The sequence below is a fragment of the Periplaneta americana genome, chromosome 14 (assembly GCF_040183065.1).
Source record: "Periplaneta americana isolate PAMFEO1 chromosome 14, P.americana_PAMFEO1_priV1, whole genome shotgun sequence".
Lineage (NCBI taxonomy): Eukaryota > Metazoa > Arthropoda > Insecta > Blattodea > Blattidae > Periplaneta > Periplaneta americana.
This window is the reverse complement of record NC_091130.1, coordinates 93,970,010-93,997,002: the sequence shown is the minus strand read 5'-3', so window position 1 is coordinate 93,997,002 and position 26,993 is coordinate 93,970,010. Positions and strand designations below refer to the sequence as shown.

General features: G+C 35.4%; 1 protein-coding gene and 1 long non-coding RNA gene across 2 annotated transcripts in view; one reads left to right on the top strand and one right to left on the bottom strand.

Annotated features, from left to right (window-relative positions):
* The first annotated feature begins 13,463 nt into the window (after window positions 1-13,463).
* Window positions 13,464-22,670, top strand: LOC138713582 (uncharacterized). The gene is made up of 3 exons (XR_011335929.1): window positions 13,464-13,695; window positions 14,152-14,310; window positions 22,511-22,670. It is a non-coding gene; the product is annotated as an uncharacterized lncRNA (long non-coding RNA).
* The window catches only part of Ttd14 (TRPL translocation defect 14), a 315,039-nt gene continuing 306,979 nt past the window's right edge, over window positions 18,934-26,993 (bottom strand). Inside the window, exons 12-13 of the transcript XR_011335927.1 lie at window positions 21,529-21,646; window positions 18,934-19,431 (exon numbers count right to left, since the gene is read on the bottom strand). The gene's annotated coding sequence lies outside the window, so the exon portion shown is untranslated. The remainder of the gene's footprint in view (window positions 19,432-21,528; window positions 21,647-26,993) is intronic.

Genomic DNA, 26,993 nt, shown 5'->3' with positions numbered 1-26,993 from the left:
ACCTATTAAATAAGATTAACATTTTTGTCGAATTACAGTTCGAAAGTGAGTCCATTATACGAAAAATTTTTTTCAGAAGTTTTCAGACCGATTAAAGTTCGCGGAATTTTTTGCAGGGACTATGTCATTAAAATTGAAATGAAATATTTTCTTAAAGATTGCTATTAAGATATAAATATTTAAGTTACAATCGGACTATTATTTTTTGGTCTAGAAATAGGTACCTACCCGAAGTTACATAGACTCTCAAGGAGCATCCACACGGTTCAATTTTCCATGCGTTTACGCATCTGGAGAGAACATTGAAAGAATCAAGTTGAAAACGAAAGTTCAATCACGTTCAATTAAGATGCATCCAGATTTTGTATCTACATGGTGCGCTGTTTTGAACGTCATCTTCACTACGTGTAAATATAGGCTATTATTTAATATTAAATATCAATCCTGCATGCATTGCTTAAAGTTGAAAGAAAAGTTGAACCATGTAGATGCACCTTAAGGACGCGGGAAAGTTTAGGAAATTATGTCATTTTAATATAATTTGAAGATTTTCTCGACGACTGCAAAAACTTATTTCGCGGAAATACCGTACACGTTTTCAGCATGCCTGACACCGAAAAATTATGTTCTTGTGCAGCATTTCTCGTAACTAATGGACGGATTCTGTTTACATTCAGTAGGTAGGCCCACAGGTAGGCTACTAGTGCGTACCAGTTAATTCAATCGGAAATGCACAGGAAATATGATTTCGGTAAAAAAAATAATAATGACGTCATTATTTCAAATCAAATACATTTAATACTTAATAGTGACTTAGTAGAACTAGATGGCAATGAAACAAAATATGCTTACATTGCTTAAAATAACCACAGTGCCCAGTACAGCGTCAATTGAAAACTTCAGATAAAAACTATAGAGCCTGAAGATACTGCACGATTTAATTTTCAAGATTAACGTAAACCTAGGGGACCCTGATTCGAATCCTGACGATGGCGGAGTCGTATTTGTGATTAACAAAGCCAAAATTCCTGAGGATTTTTAACAGAATTCTTCTGTTTCCATCATTCCACCATTATCCTCCATTTCCCCAAAATGGTGTGGCATGATGTAGTGTTGTGTTGCATACAGAAGGCATCCATATGAGACGTACAGTACGACTACGTTAACATTCAAGCGCCACGCGCAGAATGGTCGGAGGCGACCTGGGTTGGCGAGGAATGAAGGACAGAAGACCGTACAGTCAAGTTTACAGTACTGTCATGGGATAGCAGAAAGAGTGCAAGTGGCTCTGACGCAGTGTCTGAAGAGATTCTGATTGCAGACTTCCAGAAGGCATACCAAGTGTGGCAGAAGCGCTGGTAACTTTGTACTGGCGCAGAAGGATCTTATTTTAAAGACCTTTACCCCAATGTATATACCATATATCTGCAATAATTTTTTTTTTTTCGTAAATATAGTCCCGATACATTTTAGCAGGCGCGGCTCCTTAAGGTTGTAGCAAGTTTGCGCTACACCTAAAAAAATTTACGGATATTTTGGTTTAAAATACAAGTTAAATTATTGTGGTCTAAGTACACGATTGGTATGATCAGCTGTAGTAAGTTTCTCATCCAACTAAATCGTTTGTAGGAGCCTCATTGTTGACTTGCCAAAGTAAACGACCATACTTCTTATGGAGACTGGCTTGATCTTGGGTATCTCTTCGGGGCAAGGGAATGAGAGGGGTATTGTCCAGCGTGGATTTTAAGTTGTTGATAAACGAATAGGGAGGTAAACGAGCTTTGAAAATGGAAACAGATGGCAGTAGCTCACAGAGCTACTGATGAGTGACAATGGATGAGTCAGAGACAGAACATGCCCTACCTGCGACTGCAGTTAGGCGCGAAAACAAGTTTTTTTTAGGGTAGAGGGTGAGCTTGTATTTTATTGGTGTTTTCGCTTTCCATTTCACTACAGTTACTCGAGTCCAGTTGGTTGAGAGCACGTGGTGGCGCGTAAGAAGCTGTTTTAATAAATTGTGTTGTTTGTGTTATTCTAATATATTAAATAGATCCTAGTTAAGATGAATACAATTCAACCTTTAATAGAATATCCATTTTCATCGCGCAGTTTAGAAGAAAAGTGTGAGATTAAGCGTCTTGGTAGATCGACTCCGAACCTTAAATTTCGCAGTGCGTGAAAAACAAAACCAGGTCGTTTAACAGAAAATTCAGTTCTGACGCGTACGAGAAGTTCCAGTGGTTATGTGGCTGTTAAATAAGAAAAATCATTGTCCTGTTTTCCTTGTGTTTTATTCGGAGGAGAGTAGGAAAACACTTTTCAGCCTCTGAAGTCGTCATAGGGATTGTTAGTAAAATTTCTAGTAATTTTGTACACTCGCCGAAAGTTGAACATAAATTGTGGTCACTGAAAAATTCCATTAGAGAGAGACAGCCTGAAATGTTTCTGAACTTGTCAGTGCCATAAATAACCGAAAGTTCAGTGCGAATATTCATTTCATTTATGAACGGATACGCTCTAATGACACTACGAAGAGATTCTTCTGGGAAAACATTGTGGAAATAAATAGGTGAGTTTTTGCAAATTTTTACGACTGTAGCATGATAGGCCTAATATGTTTAGTAAGAAAGTAAACGAACAAAATTTTGAAGCACCAGCCGCCACTGCATTTTAGACAAGCTTCTATACAATTACCACAGTATCAATATTTTTTAAAATTAAAATAACACTATATGATAATATAGGCTAACATTGTTGATATGAAACATTTAATATATGCTAACATTGGTGATGTTAGGTTTACTGTTAGGTTTCGTAACAAGCTGTTTTTTTACGGTGATGGGTTGTTAGCCCTTCGCCCAACCACCAAGCTGGAGGACCACCCCTTATCGGCTGTCCACGATTGCTTATTCAATATATTCGCAGCTACCCTCCATATCTGGAGGCCGTCTCCTCTATCCGCAACCTGAGGACGCGCCATGCCGAGGGTGGAAGGGCATTATCTAGCGAAATTTATAAACTTGTACTTGCAATTTGGGAAAAGGAAATTGTACCAGAACAATGGAAGGAGTCCATAATCGTACCTATTTTTAAGAAGGGGGACAAGACTAACTGTAGTAACTTTCGAGGAATACCACTTTTGTTGACGTCGTACAAAATTTTGTCGAATATCCTTTTGAGAAGATTAACTCCATATGTTGATGAAATTATTGGGGATCATCAGTGTGTTTTAGGTGTAATAGATCGACTATTGATCAGATTTTTTGTATTCGACAGATATTGGAGAAAAAATGGGAGTATAAGGGTACAGTACATCAGTTATTCATAGATTTAAAAAAGGCGTATGACTCGGTTAAGAGAGAAGTTTTATATAATATTCTTATTGAATTTGGTATTCCCAAGAAACTAGTTCGATTAATTAAAATGTGTCTTAGTGAAACTTACAGCAGAGTCCGTATAGGCCAGTTTCTATCTGATGCTTTTCCAATTCACTGCGGGCTAAAGCAGGGAGACGCATTATCACCTTTACTTTTTAACTTCGCTCTAGAATATGCCATTAGGAAAGTTCAGGATAACAGACAGGGTTTGGAGTTGAATGGGTTACATCAGCTTCTTGTCTTCTGCGGACGACGTGAATATGCTAGGAGAAAATCCACAAACGATTAGGGAAAACGCGGAAATTCTAGTTGAAGCAAGTAAAGAGATAGGGTTGGAAGTACATCCCGAAAAGACTAAGTATATGATTATGTCTCGTGACCAGAATATTGTACGAAATGGAACTATAAAAATTGGAGATTTATCTTTCGAAGAGGTGGAAAAATTCAAATATCTTGGAGCAACAGTAACAAATATAAATGACACTCGGGAGGAAATTAAACGCAGAATAAATATGGGAAATGCGTGTTATTATTCGGTTGAGAAGCTTTTGTCATCTAGTCTTCTGTCAAAAAATCTGAAAGTTAGAATTTATAAAACAGTTATATTACCGGTTGTTCTGTATGGTTGTGAAACTTGGACTCTCACTTTGAGAGAGGAACAGAGATTAAGGGTGTTTGAGAATAAGGTTCTTAGGAAAATATTTGGGGTTAAGAGGGATGAAGTTAAAGGAGAATGGAGAAAGTTATACAACGCAGAGCTGCATGCATTGTATTCTTCACCTGACATAATTAGGAACATAAAATCCAGACGTTTGAGATAGGCAGGGCATGTAGCACATATGGCCGAATCCAGAAATGCATATAGAGTGTTAGTTGGGAGGCTGGAGGGCAAAAGACCTTTGGGGAAGCCGAGACGTAGATGAGAAGATAATATTAAAATGGATTTGAGGGAGGTGGGATATGATGGTAGAGACTGGATTAATCTTGCTCAGGATAGGGACCAATGGCGGGCTTATGTGAGGGCGGCAATGAACCTCCGGTTTCCTTAAAAGCCACTAAGTAAGAAAGTAAGTAAGTAACATTGGTGATGTGAAACATTTATGGCATCACACATGCATGGCATCTCAGAAGACTTTCTTCCCTTAAGCATCATCTTCTAGGAAATTACCTTAGTAAGTTTTGTTCAATATGAATACATGAACATGGGGATACAGTTAAGGAAAAAGGTCATTTTTATAGGAACATGTGCACAATAAATCTGGGGCTTCCTTCGATGCTCTGGATGATTTAACCTGGGCTAATAACACTGTACTGCATGTATAATCCCAGTTTTGCTATACGGCTGCCAAACTTGGACACTGTCCGAGAGACAACGTTCAAATATACAAACCAGTGGCTGATTGACTGAGGCAAGTGAGGCTGGGCCTCAGTCACTTGGCTTAACTGAAATCAAATTTTGTGTTTCTATATAATGTATTAGTTATTTGAATGAAGCATATATCGCTGTAGAAGCATTTGAAAACTTTGTGAAGTATATAGACCTGTTTTGCAGTAAAATTTGTTCCTGAGGCCAGGATCGCTCGTGCCGGGTCTGGCTTGTGATGTATATAGACCTGTTTTGCAGTAAAATTTGTTCCTGAGGCCAGAATCGCTCGTGCCGGGTCTGGCTTATGCATTTCATGTCCTTTCGCGGGCTTTTAGTTTGCGCTTAAAACATTGTAGCTGAGGCACAATTCGTCTGGCCTGGTCAGGTTTCACTTCTCCCATCCGTGGGCCGGCCTCAAGGGTAGAGTGGGGTGAGAATAGCAGTGGTGACTTGTCTTCCTAAATAGGCCATAAATAACAAAATTCCAGCTCTTTGGCAAGCAGAGACCCACTCTATTCTCTCCCCTTATGTCTTAGTTTATGACATAAGCGAGGGTGTTCTATTATTGTACTTCGTAGTACAGTATAAATCTGGGCCAATGTTATATATTTCGGGAAAATATAAACAGAAACAAATAAGAGAAATAATGCTGGTGCAGTTAATTCATTGTTAGAGTATCCTTTTTCGAGAAGAAATAATACTGAAATAAAGGAAGTTTTAAATAAAGAGAGAGACTACCAAGATACCTACGACATCGCTGACAATTTTTCTGACAGAAAATCTTAAAACGCGAGTTTCTATTGCATCCTGGTATGGGCCACATAAATGGTTAAGTGGTAATGTGATGCAAAATAAACTTCTCTTGGCCTTGTTTGTTGCTGTCAAAGGAAAAAAATAAAAAGAAAAGAAAGAAAGGGGAATTTCAATACATATGGGTTGCTTCATCACACTGAGACAATCACTGAAACTCAGAGCACAACAGCTTATTTGGTGAGTGAAATTATTATTTTTCATTAATAGTAATAATAATAACTACTACTACTACTACTACTACTAATAATAATAATAATAATAATAATACAGAAATAATGATATTAATAATATAATAACAATAATAATTAATATCATAAACATTTCCTATCGGAGGCACTTAAACTAGTTGCATCTGGCCTCACCAAGAATTTCGATCACCGGCCGCTACTGATACAAACATGCCAGAGGAAGATGCAAAGAAAAATACTGGGCACCACGCTATGAGACAGAATGACAAACGAAACACTACAAAGACTGACGAACACTACTGATGCAGCAGAACGAACCACGGCAATGAAGTGGACCTGGGGGGGACATGTGGCGAGATTACATCAGAGAAGATGGACCCATGCAGTCACGATGTGGGACCCCTAAGTCGGAAAGAGAGGACAGGGAAGACCACGGCTCAGATGGTCTGACATGTTTACCAGAGAGGTGGGAAACAATGGTCGAGGAAAGCAAAGAACAGAGTTTTGTGGAAAGAACTAGGGAAGGTCATTGCAAATAGATAATGTAATCAGTGTTAAGATATTGTAAATAGTGAAGTCAATATTAGTGAAAATGTAAGATAAGTTTTTTAAATAGTTAAGTCAGTGTTGAGAAAGTTTCGGGTAAATAGTGTAAATAGCAATCAGTGTTTGTCAAAGTGCCAGTGTCAGTATAATGTGTGTAGTGCAAGAAAAAAAATGAACAAAGAACAGAGTGCTGAAACTAGTTAAAGTTGAATAGGGTTATTAACCATGTCACAAAAATAATATACACGACAAACTCGCTTGGATTGGCTCACCAAGAGAGTACACTTGAGCCATCCCTGTCGAGGGGGTTCTAACCCCATCACAGGAGGCCTGTGCCCAACATGGGGCATCATGGCTAACATTCATTCGTTCAATAACACTGACTGGAAAAAATGTGTAGGACTTACCATTGATGAAGGTCGCTCTTATCACTTATGTCAGAGATGTAGCACCTAAAAATTAAGTGGACTCATTGCTTTATTCTCAGAAAAGATTTATCACTGATAACAATGCCAGAAAATCTAAAAATGACATTGGATGAAGTTACTGAAAGTGAGCACAGCTTTCATGATATAAAAATACAGTGGTGTAGCATGAATTTTGAGCAGGGGAAGCTAATTCAAGTTGTCTTTTAAAATAAATAGTAGTCAATGTCAAGTCAGCAGTCCGAAGATTGGTTGGAACCTCAGAAAGTAACACCAATAGCGCATCACCTCAAATGGTAGTAAAATATGATTCCATGGTTTACACATATCTCTAAGAAATGGACACATACAGTACGTATAATTTAAGATTAGCTCACTCCCTGTCATATTTAGAAAAACCACAATATTAACAGTCAATAGATAGTGTTAGTAAAATTACATCAATCAACGTTAAAAGTCACCGGCGTAGCTCTGTCGGCTAAGGCACTTGCCTGCCGATGCGGAGTTGCGTTCGGGCGTGGGTTCGATTCCCGCTTGGGCTGATTACCTGGTTTGGTTTCTTCCGAGGTTTTTCCCAAACGTAAGGCAAATGTCAGGTAATCTATGTCGAATCCTCGGCCTCATCTCGCCAAATACCATCTTGCTATCACCAATCCCATCGACCTTAAATAACCTCGTAGTTGATACAGCGTCGTTAAATAACCAAGTAAAAAAATCAACGTTAAAATCTTTATCAGAAGATTATTTTTGACTACAATAATTAGTCTCAGGAACTGTTATTTCACTCACTATTTATTATATCAGCCACAGTGCACACTAACACTTCAACTGAACACAACTCACGAAAGGCATAACTCGGAAGCTAATTCTTTCCAATGCTAAAGCTAGCTTCTTGCGAGCCTTGTGACCAGGGTAGTTTAGTTAGAAAGGGATGGAAAATCTGCGGTGTGTTACACAGAAGAATGTGTGAAAGAAACGAGTCTGTGGAGAGGATTGGAAGCTGGTGTGTGCAGGCTTCAGGTTTACTGCTGCATCACAAATCATCCTGAGCTGCCGCATCACATCATTTAAGGTGTACATATAAATTGTATTAAAATTAATAAATAATTTTGTTCATAAACTGCAGTTTATTATGGAGTTATTAACTGGGGAAGCTGAGCTTTTTAGCTTACATTGTCGCTACGCCACTGTAAAAATATATGATAGCTGTCTATGGGTAAAGTCCTCTCAAGATTTTTTGACCTTCGAGATGAGATATGCTTCTTGCTTCTAATTTATGAAAACATTGAGTATTCTAGGCTAAGTTATAAACTGTGACTTTTCCTGGTTACGCAAAGTAGCATACTTAGCAGACATATTTTCCTGGTTAACAAACTTAAAATGTATAGCCAATAATATAATTGAAGCAGCAACTAAGAAATTGCATTTGTAGACAAACACTTTTTTTCTTAAATTTATTTCTTCCTCAGAAAAGGATCCCTCTGGAGATAGATAACTGCACATCATTGAAAGCTCCTCCTCCTCCTTCTATAAGGGTGAATATTACATCTTTAGCACTTAAGCACAAATGGCCCATTGTGCATCCAATGAGCTGAAAATCAATCCAGGAGACTGCAATGTGACACCTGTCTTGAGATGCTACTGGGTTTAATTTCCTGAAATTCCTCAGGAGGCAATAAATGTTTCCTGAGATAATAATGCCTGATTTGGCTTAGACCTAGAAAAATCCAGCAAAATGTGAAGTAATGACTAAATTTCCATTCCACATTAATTTCCTAAAAGTTGGGTCATTGCTAAATCTCAATATGACATAGGTGCTTATTTAGATGACAATGACCAGTCATAAGTCCAGTTACCCATCTTAGAACTCTCCTTTTCAAGGCCAGGAGTTGAATCAGGTTTTGGTTCTCCAATAAGAAGTTTAGTCTGTCTCATTGCTGTTGCAGATCTCCAGGCTTCTAATAATCCTTTCATCAGATTCTTCTTTAGAGCTTGTCTGATTATACACTTAGAGATGCCAACATAAGGATCTGGGCCATAACATTGGATTGAACATTTGAAAGGTTTGGCAGCAACACACAGAGACTACTTTCCTGCTCTCGATTCTGACAACAGTTACATACAGAAGAATGTGGAGGTTAGCAATATAGTAAATCTCACCAAAGAGGGAAAAGATGATCTTGCTGAGTTAACATGCAACAATTCCTGGAAAAATGTTGCTGTTTCCCACGACATAATTGTGTCAGCAGATTAAGACTGATGGTAAGTCAAACAGAACCTAAATCCAAAGACATTTTAAGCACATTAAAACGTTTCATCATTCACAATGAGGAAGTTAACAATCTACACTGTAAAATGCTTGATTGGTCATAAATCTATCTAAATTGATAAGGATTATTTTATAACATAATATACATACCGGTACCATGTTAAATAATATTTACATTTTTTTAAAATTAAATAACATTTATAATAAATAGTACATTAAGGGTACACTCATTATTATCATTCCAATTTGCACTTAGTAGAAACACACAGCATACGAATAATATGCACAATTTTCTTTTCTTACTTTTAACATATTTTATTTTCAAAAAATAAATAACTAAAGTATAATGATTGGTATCAATCTGAATATAGCCTCCTTATGCAGAAATCTGGAGAGATCCAAAAAATAGGTGGAATATGAGTCCACATTATATTATAATTATTATTTACATTTTTATTTCCAACAAATAAACTGATGGTAATTCACTGGCTGCCAAAAAGTCATGTCTTCTTTGTTTGTGGGGAATCTGAGGGGACTTCTGTTTCATTTCATAACAGGTGTATATCCAGCTTTCATCACCCACATCACCTATAATGGTGTTAAGGTGGGGTCATCGGCAAGTTGCTGTTTGATGTCAGTGCATACATCAAGATGTTACTGGTTTTGGTCAGCAGTCAAGAGCCTGGGCACAAACTATGCTGCATTCCACCACAAGCTCAATTGTAGGTTACAATTTTGTGAAAGATTCTATGACTGATTCCCACTATTGCACTGATAACAGGTCCTTGCAGATAATCTGTTGAACTCTTTTGATACTGAGTGATAAAGAACAATTTGTTGGTCAACAGGATGCTTGTTGTCCATCAACTGATGTCATTCTCCTTTTAAACTAAAAAAACTAAAAGTTTGGGTACGGCCCATATGTGATATTTATTTGTCAATCAACTTTACAATTCACAGTTATGGTGGACCTTTACATTTCTGCTTTTTGATCCACCATCCCTTTAATATATACCCACATATCACCCTTTTATGTTAATATTATACTTATTTGCAGTGGCGTGTGGTGATAAATAATCCTGGTGGTGCACAAATATTTATTATGATTATGATTATCGTATTATTATTATTATTATTATTATTATTATTATTATTATTATTATTATTATTATTATAGGTACTAACGACGACATAACTACTAATATATGTTATATAGATGTAGATAGCAAAGTAAAGTGTTCAATTTCTATTGCAGCATACCGTAAATAATATTGTTTTCGCTATATTGCGTTTTATAACACAGTTCACACGTTCACAAGCATTCGATACGTGTGTCGTCTCATCAGCCTTAACTACTAAAAGTCAGTAGCTTTCTTTATTTCTTTGAAATCTCATCATGGCATACATCAAAATGGCTTGAAGGACTTCGTTCTGTATATTGTTTGATGTGCTCTTAAACATTGTTCCTCTTTCCAAATGTTCCTTAAGAGTGCGTCTAATTCAGAACTAAAATTGATCAGGCCAAGAAAAATACTAGCGTTTAAAGATGAGTTTCCCTCTTCGTGACCTCTTAAAGCAACAAAACCGCACGCACATATCTGTTCTTGGTAACTTTGTCATTGTGAAGTGCAACAAACCAATTGTGTCTGTATGTTTGTTTGACCCAACACTGCTAATTTAACATTATTGTTGAATGTGCAGCTGAAGAATCGTGTTTTTATTTCTTTCATTCATGTGCTTCAAATCAATCATACCTACAGAACGATAATCAAAATTATTTAGTTACTACGCACAGTCCTACATTCAAACAGAAGAATAAATACAATTCATAACACGTAGCCTACTTGTTTTTGTCAATGAATGTTCGCCGCCGAACAATAGGCAAGGAAAACAAAATACAGCGTCTTTTATATTGCAGCCACATATTGTATTTTTCGTAAGTCCGAATGTTGAATTTTCTTGTCACTTCTCTATTACTATTCTTCGTCACTTATAATTTTAATTCCTGTGTACGTCTACCCATCTTCTTTATTTTTATCTTTTCGTGTAAAGTTCTTACAGAAAATTACATATTTAAAAGATTTTGCACACTATTCATTGCAATATTTATGATAGAACGGGCCAAACAGCGACTGCAGAACACATCTGAAAGTGCTCCTAACCCCTCTTACGCACATTGTACTGGCTCCCTAACATGCTCCAAAGCCTGCCAGTGAAACTCTACTACTGCGCATGCTCGAACGGAACAGTGTGCCGCAAGTGTCGAGTGGTAAACCTAAGTCCCAGGCGTCAACAAGACCAGTACACGCGCAGCGTTATTTTTACATAGTACCGTATTATAATAAAGAATTATGTCGCTCACATAGTCTACTGCAGCTCATTGATATACAGTAAATTTAAAAACATGTGTTATTTGAAGAGGTGGTGCACTGCTCCTGTGCTCCTTAAGAGAAATCGCCACTGCTTATTTGTCAAGTATATCCTGGTTACTTCTTATTCTTCTGTTTTAACTGAATTGCTATCTATCCTTCCCTATCTATCTTCTTCTATTCTCTCTCAAGCCTAGACTGTCTCCCTTCCATTCCTTGCTTTCCTATTAAATATTGTACATTCCTTTCCTTAATAATTTGCATTATTTTTATTCTCTATTCTCACATCTACCTCCTCTTAATCATTCTGTTATGCCCCGCTAATTTAAGGGATAAATTACGGTGGTCAAACATAGCAACTGTCATGAATTTCATAGCAAGTTTTACGGACAGCGTATGTGCAAGTCCTTGATGAACAGTACGGGTTAGCAAGAAAGACGTGAGCATGTGGACTCGCATTGTCGAGCTAGTGGAGAGAGCAAAGTCAGCGTTTCCCAGCTTTATTTTCCACGCACTAGGACGCGTGCATGATTAGATTGTTCCATAGCCCTCTCTTGTTTTGTAACCCATATTGAAATCAGCTGATAGCAGGAAAACCCATGATTTTTCTGTATGTTAAATTAAGGCAAATCCAGCATTTGCATTGAGAGTAAGACTGGCATATACAAAGTACATCTCAGTAGTACTCTTGCTTTTTCTCGCGGCCCGGATAACGTCATGACGCAACCAAACTCATAAAAACCAAAGGCCTCCACGGGCAGCCCCTCCCTCTTTCGAGTGCTCACTTTGAACAGATCAGTCTGTTTTGTGGTCGCAAGTCAGAAGACGGTGAGAAGCATGTAAGTCAACCAACAGAAGCCGGGACCATGATGTCCACCATCATCAACACTACTTTCGTCTTGTGTACTGTAAGTTATAACATTTCATCTTATACCAATTGCTACTATTGTCGAGAAAGATATACTAAATTCTTCTAGTGTCGGATTATTATACCACATAGAATATAATAAGGAAATATCAGTGCTTGAAATTCAGTGAACTGTGTATACTTCAAAGTTCTACACTGAACACATTTATTTAAGACATAATGGATTTTTCCGAGGTTTTTGAATGGTACTACCTCACGAGATATTTTGATGGGCAATATTATTATCAGTATTCGGAAATCCAAGGCGAATGGCACCTGAGTCAACAAACGCCTTTGTAGGTAAATTCTTTAAATGAATTTGCATTGTTTCCGAAGTTTGTTCGACTAATTGCACCTTACATAACCAAGTTAACGCACTGAAGTTTCCATATTATTTCGCTGTTTAATCAACTGCATTCAAATATAATCAATGATTTATTTTACCATTTTGTTTTCATTTAAACTCAGGTAACTGAATAGGTATACCAAGTAGGTATATCCTAGATTCTCTTTTATTGGTTAAGTAAAGTAAAGTCAAGTAAAGTAACACGAAATATATATAACTTACTAGACCTGTTAAACATTTTGCAACTATTCATAACATAGCTAAATAGCTAAATGTGTAACTCATATATATAAGAAAGTTTTACAATACATTATAATATAACTAGTGAAGTGACTTATTTGATTTGATTTGATTAAGCTGATATTCTTCGAGCCTGATCCAACCTATGATCCTGTTCTTGAATATGCAGTACCTAGTTAAGATAATAGCTCGACCATTACTATCCTGAAATATCCTGACGTAAACAATAACAAACTGGTGTCAGAAATACCTTGACAAAAGTAATGCTCGGTAGGGCAGAACCACAACATAATATTGCAGGAATGGGTACAGGAAAAAATGAACTGCAATGGAAACGATAAGAAAGCTCATCGAAGTTTGAGAAAATAAATTCGTGAACACAAACTAAGTAAATCACACACATATAGTGAGGATCACGTAACAGTCGTTCCTAAAAGGCTAATTTGGCCGTCTCCTCAGTGTTGCCAATTAATACCAGATACCACAAAAGAGGGTAAAGTCACAATGTCATATACTGAAATATCAGAGAGAGAAAGGGAGAGGAGGGAGGGGTAGGGGAGAGGGATATATATATATATATATATATATATATATATAAAATCCGCTGATCAGTCGATAGTTAATAGATTAAATAAGGAAGACTGTTTAAAAAGAAATTACAATATACCTTTACAAACAATATGAAAATAGCATTTTATATCTCTTTGCTCAAATTTAGAGAGAGAGAGAGAGGCCAAAGTATCAGCTGTACATGAGGTCAGACGAAAAGCAGTAGTCTGTATAATATCTAGTGTGACTGAATATGATAATGACTCTGAAGAGGAACTCTGGTGTAAAGTGAAGTTTGCTGTAAGTATTAAATTTGTTTTATTCAATTAATATTGCCATTGTCATTATTCTGACATCTCTGAATAATATCTGTTTTCGAAAAGGGACTTTAAAATAAGAATTACCTATCATATAAAAAATGTAACAGGAAACTTATTTAAAGATTTTCTATATAAATACCAGAGTGGAAAAACATTGCGACTTTTTTTCCTAATACAATATTTTAACAGAAACACGTTTCACGTACTCTGTTTTATACTGTAGCGAAGTCTGTTGTTTGAAAATGGAAGTACAACCTTCAATATAGGCAATAGAATCTAGGAGGTTGTTGATAAAATGCATAAAGTGCTTTTTCTGTTCCTGTAAAACTTTAAATTTGATGCTTGCAAGTTTTTTCCACTCAGCTGTTCATATGTAATTCTTAGATAATAATGTAAATTTTATTTCAGCCAACTGTAATGAGTTTATTCTTCGCAGTTACCTGTGAAATACAAAAGAACTGATTTAACAAACCTGTTGACTGCAGTTGCTGAGAAGTCAGTCATATGGGAAGTGCCCCTAATTAAGCGTGCAATTACATATGTCAACCAAGAAACTCAACGGCTTTCTTTGAAGACTGAGGGAATAAATTTTCAGGTACTGTAAAAATTGTAGTGATGTTTATGAGATATGATTAGATTAGGAAATGTGTGTTTTTCAAATGACATACTGAGTTAAAGATAGAATTTACATTGTACTTTCCTTTAATAATCGTGTTTTACTGATTGTTGTGTGTCCGACTTCCTCCCCCTTCCAGCTATGCAGTAAAGAGCATTCAAATGCTTCTCTTTCTCTAGAGCTTTCATGAATTCTTGGGGTACAAGAGGCCTTATCGTTGTTTAGATGTCTTATTGTATAACATCACGAGACTGGAGATCAATCCATTCTTCTCGAAATATAACATCAAAGGTTCATACGTTTTATAACAGGCACTAAATTCTTCGAATTTATCATTATTTGTATTCATATACGATTTATTGTAGACACCTTGACACTTGTTTTATTCACTTATTTAATTTATTTTTTTTATATTGTAAATTCTTCGTTAACTTTCTTCTTTTATTCCTTTAATTGTCTTCACATCCTGGCATTGTTTTGTAGATCACTTGATGTCCGTCCTGCTTCAAGATCTATGTGATAGTGCTTTTTCATTGTTCTTCTTAGTGTATTTTTTTTTTGTTTTACATGAAACAACCACTATTCTTATATTGAATTCTCTTTCAGGAAAAGAATACAAGTAAAAATAAATAATATTTTAGATGCTGCAATGAAATAATACTAACAACATCAGACAACACATTTTGCACACACTTGACAAAATAGTACCGGTACTGAAATACAAATTTAAAATCTCAACTGAAAAACAAATGTAATAGTTTTCTGTAGCAATTATCTAGTTAGTAGTAATAAATTATGACATAGTGAAACAAGTAGCAAATTTAAATTCCTTGGAAAAAAGAAATACTTTAATTATTATGAGCATAATTTAAAAAAAGAATTGGCCCTCCAGGTTGGGGATTGACGAGATAGGCCAGCTTCCTATTCATTATAAAATAATGTTCCGCTAAAAAGCTCAAAGTGAGTATACAGTGGAACTCCACAAATAGACACTCACTCTCGTATACATCACGATACAAGGTAAGTCAACGCACCCTCCCCCATGCTGCACAGGACTAACCAGTTGAACCAGTGCAGTACTGTGCAGATACTCGTACACGTTGGCAGCATGGCAGGGAACAAAAAATGTGTACTTATGTTGCAGCAGAAGTTACAAATATTGGAACGGTTTGAAAAAGGTGAATCAATCAGAGCCATTGCTCAAGAATGTGACATTTCGGTCAGAACAGTGCATGGGATAAAACAAAATTCATCTCAATACCAGGCATTTTGTAGTGATTATAAGCAGCGTTGTTATCATCAGTTGATTGTAGGATGAAAACACAGCTTATTTTGTGTAATTTCCTAAATTTAACCAATAAGGATGATTTATGTTCTCTCTTGACGGGTATACACCATTTTCAAATAATTTAATACACAAACACAACTATTACATGAGATGCTCAATATGTTTTTGTAGCTTTATTCTCTTCAGCTCTAATCAACAATAACAATAATCCAGGTTGCCAGGCAACGATAGAAAACAAAAGATGCGAAAAAAATGAATGTGGTGTATAAACAATTGAATGCTCTTTCATATTTAAGTATAAACAATATAGGGGTGGCATTTGAAATTTCAAAGTGGGGGTGGCTGGGGGTGAAATCTAAAATACAATTAAGCTTCCTCCTCAATATCTAAATTTACGTGTTTTTTATTTAAATTGAATTCCATTTAATTAACTAGTTATTTAGAGTGCGAAGTTTTGAAATGAAAGCCCTGTATGTAGATACATTTAGAGAGTCTTTACTCCAGAAGTTTGTTTTGTTTCAGATGTATCATGTATATATTATACTTAATCACGGATTTGTTTTGTCATATATTTTGAATATCATCACGTTCCTTCAATAACTCCTATGTGACATATTTATCGATTTTCAGATTTTTGCCTCTATTAAAAACTGAAATAGTGATACAACAAATAATAAAATCTCCTATATGTAATTATATTTCTTTGTTTCGAAAACGTAAGAATTTACAATTCCATATATATGGCTTTCATAAGATGAATAAATGTATTTTTTCCACCTACTGAAAAATTGTATTTTTTGCACACACGAGTTATTGCAGGAACAATGATGATATACTACAATATATTATTTAAAGTTATGTATGTTAATTATTTATGTTTCGATCCGCACGCCATAAAAACATTGTACAGCCCTTATGTTTACCAATGTCCGCAGTACTCTGTAGAAAGACAGAGTTCGTACCTCATCTCACACACGGACCATTGCTGTGTCTATTTGTGGAGTTCCACTGTAATTACTTATGGAGCAGAAGTTTGGCCACTAAAGGAAAGAACAAAATTAAAATTACTTGCTACAGAGCATTAGAGCAGTTCGTTTAGCCAGAAGAGATAAAATTAGAAGTACAATCATCAAACAAAAAAATGAATATAGATAGTACAATTTTGGACTACATTAAAATGAAACAATTACAATGGTATGTCCACCTAAAACGTATGAAAGAGCAACAACTACAGAGAAGCATACTGGAATGGATAACTCAAGGAAAGCACAAGAGACAAAGACCAAAAACAACTTGGAGGGATGGTATATGGCAACGTTTCTCAAAATGTGGGTCACGACCCCCTGTAGGGTCGTGTAAAGAGCTGAGGGGGGTCGCGAGATGTTTTATAAAATACAACAAAAAATGCCTTATTAACACATTTATGTTGTATTCAGTAACAGAAACAAAATGAACATAAAAATAAAATAAAAAAAACGTTTCAATAGTTAAGTATAGCTAAAGTAAAAAATAATTAATGCTATAAATGTGTCTGTTTTTGAGAAAGTAGCTTCTCAAATCTTCACTCTGTATTCAATATGCACCCAATTGTATCATTTCCAATTTCAAGAAGATTTCTCGCTTTTGTTTTGATGGAAATCATAGATGGAAACTTATTGTGCATAAATACAAGTTTGCAAATCTATCAAAAAATTATACTTTAACTTTCCATCAATAAGCACATATTTTAATAAGTTTTTTTTTTTTTTTTTTTTTTTTCCAGCTAGTTGAATGCAACTGTTAGAAACGGATTCAGTATCTATCTATCACTGTCATGATTGTTTTGAGTTTCTTCCGGAAGATGTTAAAAAAACTGTTGTTTAAAATTGTGCAAAGTCAATTGTATGTCCACAAAAACTAACTAAGAATTTGTCATGTCATACAATACATAGATAAGTTTTCCGCGAGTTCTTTTCTTTAATGCACTGGAATGAATAAATGTTCTTTTTGTCGAGTAATGTCTACCAGAAAACAAGTTTCCTTATAAATCCGTCGATTTTATCTCTGGCTGTTATGCTAACATCTTGCCTTTGCAAACTATAATTTCAAGTGTTCTAAGTGTATCAGAAAAGAAGGCCAGTCTCAGAAGCTAAAAGAATTAAATAGTATATTACGATACAAGTTTGGGAAGTGCTTTTATAAAATCGAGGAAAAATCTGAAAAAAAAAACGAGCAGATTTTTAAAATTGCAAATACAATATATTTATATTTTGCATTGAAAATTTAGAGCAATATTATTCCAAAGTCTTCACAAAACTGCACTGTAATTGCAACTAAGTAACAATAAGTGCATTGTAATGGGTTTATTTCAGTATAGTTTTGTCATGAAGAATGGTTCCTCTAGCAGCAAGTTTCTGTGTGAGAATTCCAACAATAGCTGTAAATACAGCAAAAAATACGGTGGTGCAAAAAATAGATTTGCATATTGCAATTTCTCATCTTGTATGTATCGACACATTAAAAGTTGAGTGGTATCTCTGGTTTTGAGTAAAATTATCGTTGTTCACGATCTTACAGGCATTTGTATTTTTCAAATGGATTAACTATTAGTATGATAAAGGGGAGAGTGGGGTTGCAAATGTCTTACCCAAAAGTAGGTCGCACCTTTAAAAAGTTTGGGAACCACTGGTATAAAGTGTGCTATGCTAGAACTATATCTGGAGGAGGATCAGTGGAACAACAGAGAAGAATGAAGATAGGTTATCGAAATATGAGATTAACATTGTAACAACTGGTATATGTGAGTATATATAATTTTGAAAATAAACTCTCAGAATTCCAGTTCATCTGTGGAACAATAAAAGCATTATCTAAGAAAATACAAAAACAGACTTTATTAAAATGTTATAAAATGACAACTATACTAGTTCTACATTGCATCTGTGATAGCTGGGTATTGAGAAATAAAGGTTGAAAACAACTACAATCAGCAGAAAAGAAGTTGAAAGATGTATCTACATTGCTGGACTGAATATTAAAAAAATAAATAACTGGGGACTTTCAATAACTGTCCTTCAAAATCAAGTACAGAGCTACATAAAAGAATGGAATGATCACATCTTAAAGATGAACAAGACAAGAATCCCAAGAGCAATCTTGGACTACATAAAAAAAAAGGTCATCTCAACTGTTCTAAATCTGGACAGATATATTGTCTGTTCTGTGTACATGATGATGGTTATAAATAGAGCTGGGATTTTTATGTAGCATCACTTAGCAAAATATGTACGTAAATATGTAGTGAAAAAGAGTGAAATATGTAAAATGAGAAAAACGTGTAATATCACGTATTTAATACAAACTAATTATTTTGTTAGTTACAACACTCAAAACACGTTTATACATTAAATTTTGTAGCATAGTGAACAATAATGTATTTTTCTATGTTCTCTGGGGTCATTGAAAGACGTTTATCACTCAGAATGTTCTTATATGCAGAGAAAGATCTTTCTACGTCACATGATGTAGCTGGGGCAAATTTTAGGAGAGGAATTTTACCTGGAGAAATGTCCATGGGTGGATCAACATCATCTCCATTTAGAATTCGGCACACACTGTGAAATGTTGAATACGTGGGATTTCTTTTCAAAACTTTCTGCAATTTACTCAATACACTTGCAACATGCACAGCACTTAGTTTTTCAATAGCATCCTCTATGACACCAATATAATCTTGCAGAGTAAGTCCTGATGTTTATAGACGTTTTATGCTTTCTGGAAGCCAGCTGAAGTTGGCTCTGATGGAGGCAATTGAGGAGACCACTTTGGAGTCACTAAAAGCAGTAATAATAAATCTTGGTCAGTATTGCTTACTGAGAAAGAACATATACCTGATTCTCCTCAACATGATATAGTAGCAAAATTTCGAATGCTAACTGGCCATGACTGTTTAGCAGCACAGCTGTTTAAAATTGGAATTTTTGTTCACCAAAATGCATTCTCTGTAACTTAAAAGACTCTTTGATGAATCAAGAACATTTACGAAAATGTCCAGCTTTGACATAAAATCTTTTGGATTCAGACTCTAAATTATACTGGGAAGCTAGAAGGCGAATGGAGAAGTTCCAAGTGCCTGGGCAACAGATACCACCACCACTGCTGCTCCTACCACCGCTGCTGCTGCCGCCACCACCACTGCCACCACCACCACCACCACCGGGTTCGATTCCGGCCCAGGTTGATGGAATTTAAGTGTGTTTAAATGCGACAGGCTCATGTCATTAGATTTAGTGGCATGTAAAAGAACTACTACGGGACAAAATTCCAGCACACCAGTGTTGCTGATATAACCTTGGAAGTTGCAAGTGTCGTTAAATGAACCATAATTTAATTTAATTCAAAACAAACAGATTATTTAGTGCAGATAGAAGAATGAAACTAATCAACTAACCCAGTAACTAACATATATCTAACTCAAAACATAACCAGAAAGATGCACTAAAACTGGAGGGGAAAACGTGAAAAATGAAGAGAGAAACATGTAACATCACAAAATTGCTTGCACTCTTTCTCACAATGTCTAACATATTTCTTCGGAGCTATTCTGAGTCTTTCTTTGCAAGAGAATTAATTTTCTCGTTACTCTGTCTCCTGTAATGTGATGGAATGCATTGCAAATGAATGATCTTTTAAAGGCCATCTAGTTGTTTTATGGATTTGATGAGAAAGAAGCTCCACTGCAGCTATTTGTAAGCAAGTAGAAAAAGTAATTACCAGTAATAATACTTGCTATTTATTTTGAACACTTCAACTCATTTAGACTCACTACAGTTTCTCAATAATACAGCAAAACGTCTATATGTTTCGCACTTCTGCTTTTTTCACACTTATATGTTTCCTTATGAAATCCTGGCAAAATTCGTATACTTTCTATGTTAATATACTGTAGTTCGGTTATACATTTTTGTTTATGCGTTTTTTACACGATCATATTTTAAATCTCAAGAGATACGGAACTTGATTTATATGTTCTAAATCAATTTTGCTCAAAATTAGATTTGCTGTGAAAATGTAAGAATGTGAAAATACAGCAACCCACTTTGAAATTCATGAAAACTCGAAGCTGCCCATGCTTGCCTCCGCCAATCTCGTGTCTTTTGATGATGCTGTTACTGTTTTAGAAACAGTGAAACATTTCATAATGCACTATGACGTAGTCATTTCCAATTGGCTAATTCGTGATGTCAGAGTGCGTTTCCCCTCTTTGAGCAGAGGTGGTAGAGGGAAGGTAATGTTGTGTCTCCGCTATTTAAACATCTGCATCCCTTCCACTGCCACTCCTCTTACTTTGCTCTTTTACCTGCACTTCCCCTCCTAAGATGCTCGAGAGCAGAGACATGTGATGTCACAGAGCTAGCATAGAAATGCATGATGTTATGGAACAGTTATCACAATTTGAGGGCATGGATTATTCCCTGTGGGCAATGAGTCTAAAAACAATTAACTTTTTTATTGGTAAAATAATCATATGGGAAGAACAAGGTAAATAAATTTCGTAAAATTTTCTGGACTGCAGTTAGAAATGTAATATATCAGCCAGTTTTGGCTCTAATCAGCTAAAATTTTCTACAAATAACCTTACATTCTTCACTTACATTCTTCAAGAACATGTGTAATAATTTGAGTAGGCCTATAATAGACTCAAAGATGGCGTAGCTCTAAAATTATAAATTTGTCTTGTGAAAATTTTGCTAAATTGATTTAACTCGTTTTGCCCATATAGTCTTCAAATGCTATTTCAGTTGTTATTAAATATAATTTCATTTATAGTTTTTCTTACTTATGTGTTTTTTTTTCAAAACATTCCCTCCACCCCCATAAAAACGTATAAATGAAATCTGTATTGAGTTTTTGAAAAATGAGAAACTAACCATCTCCTTCTTCTTCTGGTTCTTCATACTCTTGATTTTCTGTATGTCTCTGTCTAGTGCGAGCCATTGTTGCATCATCATCATCATCACCATCACCATCACCACCACCACCACCACCCTGAAAAAAATTAGAACACATCTTTATGTTAATCACTCAGCAGGTATGATGTATTCATTCAACTGCTTCATTAACATTACAGCACTGTGATTTAGAAATATAAGAAGATGATATTCTTATAGACTCATTTTAGGAAAAGAAAGGTGTTTAAAAACTTGGTGTACTTAAAGAAATGAAACAGTACTAAATACTCTGGAAGGAATGCTTTGTGCGAACCATTATCTTTCAGGAAATGCTGACTAATGCAAGAAATCAAATATTAACTACTGGTCACAATATTAGCTATCAAATATTTTAAGTGAGTGATTTATGTGAACTTCTATTTACATCTCGTGCACTAGACATGATTGCATTAGATATGATATGATAACTAGAGTCTAAAGATCTATCCAAAAAGATCCAAAACTTTTCAAAAGCAAATTAACATGCCTACACAGCAGTGTCTAGCAAGTGGTACATTCTAGCAATGACTTTCATGAGCTGCTGTATTATGTACCATAATTTCCCACAACTATGGTCCACAATACAATCCTTCAAATTTTGCAACCAAAACATAGTACCTCGTTTATCAACATTTTTGCTGTACTGAAGTTTGAAGTTAAGTCACTGCATCATCTATGAATGGTCTACGATACTTCTACAATGATCTTTGAATGGTTGTATCGTGGATCATAGTTGTGAGAAATTACGGTAAATATCTTTCTTTGTTTTTATGCCAAGCCATTTTAGTGAGTGCAGATTTAACATATAGTGACTTTTCTGCTATTTAAAAATGTCTGAAGTAGGGTAGTGCGTGAATGTGATTTTTTTTTTCTGGCTGGTACTTGACTGTTCATCATTGCCAGTTGTGTAAACCATTTACAGAGAGAATCATTGCCCAGAGTGTGCTATAAGAGGCTGTTCTACACTACACCAGTGATGAGATGAGATGATGATTTGTTGGCATGCCACAAGAGGAACTGGAGCTCCCAGAGAATACTTCTCCATTACCTCGAACACAGGTTTGACCAACATAAGTTATAAATCAGTGGGTACACTGGGGATCGAACCCAGGTCCACAGGATTATAAGTCCAGCACTTTAGGCACTAGATCACCATGGTGGTGACTAAATGTGAAATGTTTAACTAAGTGTTTAGTGTTGCATCAATGAGTTGAAATCAGATGTATCAGTGCTACAAATGTTTCAAAGATGGCCAAATGTGGATAGAAGACAACCCATGGTTAGGACGACCTTCCTTGTTAAATAGCTGACGAGATACCGAAATCTAAATTCAAATTAGAGAGACTATCAAAGCAATTATTTAGTCACAGCCAGGACACTCTCTCAGGAAGGAAAGAGGTTGGCATCTCAAAAATGTTTTTTCATGAGATTTCAACAAAAAATTTGGAAATGCATTATGTTGCAACAAAATATGAGTAACATATTTTGAATAATAACAGCAGCAGAACTGTGCTATGCTGATGTCAGGCAACAATTTCTTATTGAAGGGGTTATATTTTACAAGGACAAGTTCAATGACATCCTAAGAAACATACTTCATGTTTGTTCTATGTTTCCAATTAACTCTTAACATGGATTACGATTTTCTTCAAATTTAAACTTCGAAATCTCATGGTAACATTAATAAGTTTATTCGAAACTATTAATAACTGTGACCGCCATTTTGTTACTGATATAGTAGATTAAGAAGTCTCAAATGTCTGGTCAGTGGCAAAGCGTGAACTAAATAAGGGGGTAGGGAGATATTTATTCTTTTATTTAACCGATTTTAATCATATTATTATGTATGGAATTTTTCTTTTCAATGTATACAGATGTGTTAAATATTATATTAATGGCTCCTGCTTCATGAAAGATTCCACCAAAGCCAGTAAATCAAGAGTAGCCAAGTAGTTCCCTTTATTACATGAACATTGACTGCTGGTGACTGGAACAGGAATCCTCTTTGTGTTAAAAGTGTATGATAGTGATCTTGGATTAGATTTAATACTTAGTGCTGTGTGAGAGAATGCTAATATAAATATGAGTGAAAACAAGCAAAAATTAATAAAAGCTTAAAGCTATTATATGCGATAGCTGATTATCACATCAGTAGAAATGCATATAACATCCGATAACTCATACATTCCTACCTGCCCTGTGCTTAAAATCAAAAGTCGGCGTCTACAGTTCCAAGGAAGTTCGGATCTCTCTCAAGTTCACGAAGTAGCCAATGACATGTCATGTGGTGAGAACGATAGGCAAGCAGAAGGCAGCGGACTTTAATGTAGTGACAGAGATGCAAGTTGTCATGGTGGAGACATTGAGTACAATGCATTGGTGGACCTCCAAGTGCCAACAATCTGTCGAATGCTAAGGCTGAAATCCTCAGCAAGCATGACCAAGATCCTCTCTTCCAACTGCGGAATGCTGCCAATTGGTGGTCATCCTCAATCTATAACAACAGGTAACACGACCATCCCTGTCTCCCGCATCTGTTGATAAATGTGTATGAGGGTGGCAAAGCTGTGGGTAGTGTTCAATGTACCAATGAGCAGCAACAACAGGACGTTTTTCGAAGCCAAATGCATGTTGCAAGATTCAGCTTTGCTGTAAGCCATAGATGTTTTGTCTTCAAGCACCGATACTCTACTGTAAGTTCTCCATGCACTATCACAGTTCAAAGTTATATCAGAATATGTATCTGTTTCGAATTGTGAAGCAATGTAAACACGTGATGTTCACAATATATATGTCAAGCAACTGCCAGCTGTGTGATCCAGCCACTGTCCGATCTTTAACTTTAATCCTGGCAAACCTGTATGCATGGTGACGAAACAGCAATTTAGAAGTGTGAAATGTTCCACGAAGACAATGTGGGAGTTACAGTCTGAACTTAAACTTGTGCATAAAGAAATAATATTTGTCCCATTTGATATTAGGGAAAAATTGCAATATAGAATATGGGTTCCTAGCCTCCTATGCATGCTTTGACGTGGTCTATTATGCCTTCGTCTTTGAAGATGACATTTGGTATTCAACCCATATAATTTCAGAAACTTATTTTTCATGTATATATATCATAAAAATAATTGGTCAGAGTGACCCCGAGCAAAACACTAATTGAAATACAAAATATCCTGGTTCTCCTTAAACTTTCTAGTTCATATGGGCCATTACTTGCCATAATGTTCTTGAATAAGATTTTTCATTTATATATGAGTCGTTCAGAGCAGAAGTGATGTAAGTAAAAAATGGGTAATAGAGTTAAAGTAAACATTCTGTAAAATACAGCGCAAAGTAGCAATTAATATTCAATTTATTTAAACTATTAGTAATCAGTGGATAGCAAGAAGGACATATTAATTGCACTGTATTTTACAGAAATGTTACTTTAAATCTCATTACCCAATTCTGACTTACACTACTTTTGCTCTGAACGGCTCATAAAATATCATAAAAATAACACTATAATATTAGCTGAGTGATTTGTGGCATCAGTAGTCACGTTGGGGTCAGAGTGACCTCCAAGCAAAAACACTATGCAGGCAATGAATACTACTGACACATTACACAAAAATTTACAAATATTTTTCATTTGAATGACCCTTTGCTAGCATTTTTTAGTACCTTTTGATAAAAATCAGTGCAAGTTTCATTATAACTGAAATACGTGAAGAATTCATGCTTTATCAAGTTAACTGACTTTATGTTTCTTTCATCTCTCCATTTGATATTCATTAGAGAAAAAATTCGGTAAAAACATTGGAGGGGAGAATACTAAGTATGGATTTAATTAGGACTAAGATATTGCTTAATTTTGTTGTACCTAACAAAACTACAACATATACCCACCTATCTGATACAGACATTGAAGTCATTTTCTCATTTGAACTTAAATCTATATCCCCAGAAAACAAACTAGAAATTACAATCAATTCTGAGTACAGATCATCTTTGTTTAAGTTATTTATAAGTTCTAATGCAGCGGTCATCAGTACAAAGCACCCTCGGGCTAGCATCTCTTACCCACGGATAAGAGAGACTGCACTATTGTGCATCTGTAGCTGCTGGAGGGTATGCTCTCTGCTTCTCCGCCTGCTGCACAACGGGGCATATCATTACCTGAATGCAAGAACTAGGTAACTCAATTTTTCCTATTTTGAGATATTACCTATTTACCTATTTATTGCACTAAGGAATATGTCTCGTTTTCTTTTACCTATTTTTCATACTGGAAAGTAGATGTCACTGGTATCGTTTGGTCAGTTACCTAGTTCTTGTGTTCAGGTGATGATATGATGTTGCACTGAATACCCTTTACCCATTTAAGTGAGTGCTGACAACCACTGTACTAATGATTCAGTCAATTATAATATTTTTAAATTCCAGTGAATCTTTCAGTGATATGCAGTCCATCATACTGAAAATGTTATTTTCACTGGTCAAACCATTTGTTTAAGTAGTTCACACATACTTGACACACATTTTTAAATTCTTTAATATACACTTTATCTTCATTAGGAAATAATTCCTCCAATTTACTTAAAGTTTGATTAACTCTATAGCCAAGAAAAACAGTCTCTTATCCGATGTTCTAACTGAGACTTTAGGTCCTTCATAACATAAAATACATCAGAAATTGCTAGCTCATTTTTTGTAAATTTAGGACAACTTTGTGAAATAATTCTACTACATGCAAAGAAAAATTAAGATGCAACTCTACAATCAATTTTTGTTTTTCTAAGTCTGCCTCTAACAAGTGCTTCTTAATGAAATTGGGGCAGTCATCTATGCTGGTAAAGTAAGATATTACAGCACTAAGATTTTGTAAGAGTCTCTCAATACAAGTCTTTAAAGATAAACACTGTGTAGTAACATGTCTAAGTAAATTGCTGTACTCCAAATCAACGAAATCAAAGAAGTCTTTTAGTTTGGGAAACCCTTTTTGCTGAATTAGAAAAATAATTGTAAACCTTAATAATTAACAATCCAACATCAAATGACGTAACATTCAAGCCGACTCTACAGCATTATTCACAACAGTTTGCTTTTATTAATTTGGGATTCTTTTGTTTTAAATGGAAATAATCTGAATTATTTTTCCCATAGTGAGCATTTGAATTGTCAGCTGTGAAGCTTGAAACTTGGCACAAATTCAGTTTGAAATCTGCAATTCGAGACACAATTTGTTCCAACATTTGCAACAGCAATTTCATTATCATCTTCATAAAAATCAATTAGTTTGTTGCACACTCCAAGTTTTTCATTGAAGTACTAACCACTACGAGAAAACATTTTTTGTTTTTCTTAATCGAAGCATCGAATCCTACCCCAAAAAAATAAGTTTTCACTTAGTGTTTCCT